Source organism: Dipodomys ordii, unplaced genomic scaffold (assembly GCF_000151885.1).
Source record: "Dipodomys ordii isolate 6190 unplaced genomic scaffold, Dord_2.0 Scaffold489, whole genome shotgun sequence".
NCBI lineage: Eukaryota > Metazoa > Chordata > Mammalia > Rodentia > Heteromyidae > Dipodomys > Dipodomys ordii.
Genome location: NW_012267705.1, coordinates 42,470 through 44,484, shown reverse-complemented (window position 1 = coordinate 44,484; position 2,015 = coordinate 42,470). Strand labels below are relative to the sequence as shown.

The 2,015-nt window shown below is 41.6% G+C and overlaps 1 protein-coding gene across 1 annotated transcript in view; it reads left to right on the top strand.

The window, feature by feature from the left end:
* The window catches only part of LOC106001851 (proprotein convertase subtilisin/kexin type 9-like), a 33,814-nt gene that overhangs the window by 31,435 nt on the left and 364 nt on the right, over positions 1-2,015 (top strand). The gene's annotated exons all lie outside the window — the stretch shown is intronic.

Genomic DNA, 2,015 nt, shown 5'->3' with positions numbered 1-2,015 from the left:
AAAAAAAAAAGAACTTCGGTGAAGGGAGGGAGGGAGGGGATGGTTGGGGGAAAACAATGGAGGGGCTAACAATGTTCAAGAGGAAGTGTACTCATTACCTCACTCATGTAACTGTAACCCTCTGTATAGTATCCTTACAATAAAAAATAAAAAAAAATAAAACATCATAAAAATTGGCAGTGAAATTGACAACTCTTCCAAGGGAAGCCTCTCACAATTGACCCTTTGTGGTATGACCTTGAACAGAGTCCACAGCAGATTTGTTGACTGCAGCTAAGGACAATAGTGTGGTTGCTAGCAAAGCAGAAATGATGCTCATTGTAGCAACAATGTAACAATGAATCAAAGTGCAGAGTGTTCAGCATCCTGATGTAGCTTTCCAGGACAGATGGCAGGTCCAGGGGTGGAGGGCATCCAAATTTCCATAGGAAATAAGGGACTAGAAGTGGCAATTTCACTCCTGAATTTGGCTCCTGAGTGCAGTTGCTGGTGACTATAACCCAACACATATCTGCCAGCATTTCAATGCATGTTTCACACAATCTTTCAGCAAAAATGGGTGTGGAGAGAAGTGTTGGAGGGGGGAGGGCGGCTATAGCAGAGAGCCTGGAGCAATCAGGTATTTAAAATCAACTTTAGAATGCCACATTCCAAATTATAAGAACATTGGAACCACACAAATTCTTCCACTCATCTGTGTGCTTTGGAGGCACAGTTCTCTTCAATGCTGGCCTTCTCTCTCTTGGGTGTAGGGCTTACACAATTGAAGTGGTGCCTGTGGACTACAAGGGATTTTTTAGGAGGGAAGAAAGGGCTATGCTATGTGCACAGCAGGGAAGTTGGCCCCTCTGTCATGTGACCCCACAGATGCAAAACAACCAGAAAGGCACTTTGGGGCCTTTTTGACTTGGCAAGTCTGGCTGACAGTAGCAATCTGGCACTTCCCAAGGTACCCAAGCTCTGCACACGGTGAGTGTGAAATATGGCAGAGCATGTATCTAAAGCTGAAAGAGGGCTGAAACTGAGCAATTCAATATACAAAAGGTACACAATACAGAAAAGGTCATTTTCTACTCCTTCCCTACTGCCTTGGGCCTCTGAATCTGATGAGCTATGATGCTACACTGGGCAGTATAACTGAATGGATGAGTATTCAGTCACTCTTAGAGATTTCTAAGGAAGTCACGGTTGCACATTGCTTTTATAGTACTAATCATTGAGGAGAAATAAAATTTCAAGGTAAATCTCAGCATTAAACATAATGAAACTCACAAAACAGTCACTCCCAATCTAGATTCCTAACTTCATATACAGCCTATGTTAAAGGGCCACAGCAGATCTGATCAGGTTAAAGCAAATGATTGCAGGTCACATGGTATGAGACTACAGTTTATTCAATATGTCTCCAACCCCTAAAAAGATAAATTTTAAGAAGTCAAACTGGATAAAATTTTTATCTGAAAGTGCTTTTATTTTCACTTAAAAAGTCTGTTTTGTGAGCAACCATAACTTCCTTAGGATTGACGGCCAAGGGTTCAGCCTGTGCTTCTACAGAACACAGTGTTTTTATTGCTCTTTTCAGTCTTAATCGTATCAGAAAGTACCTTCAAGTGCTTAGTGAACGTTCCAGTTTTGTTCCTGATAGCTTTTCTTCAAGGTCTAAGCCTAAGTCCAGAGCTTTCCACCAGACCCATGGGCAATGCTATATGGAGAGGGAGACATATTAAACACGATGGTCCATGTAAACACAATTCTTCAGCCACTACTTTACAGTGTAAGGGAGTATTACAGCATATCTTTACATCATTTTAAATGGGATATTCCTACTCAATATTACTGTAACATTAAAAATTTCCCCCATACTCCAAAAAGCAGTTCATATTTCTCACATAAGGTATAAAAACAAAGGAGTTTCTCTTGTGGCAATGAAGACAAAGCCACCGCTTACCCCTCTCTTGTGTGCTCATGGGACAGGAGCTTGGCAGCAGCTCTGTTTCCTTGGTCTCCACACAAGT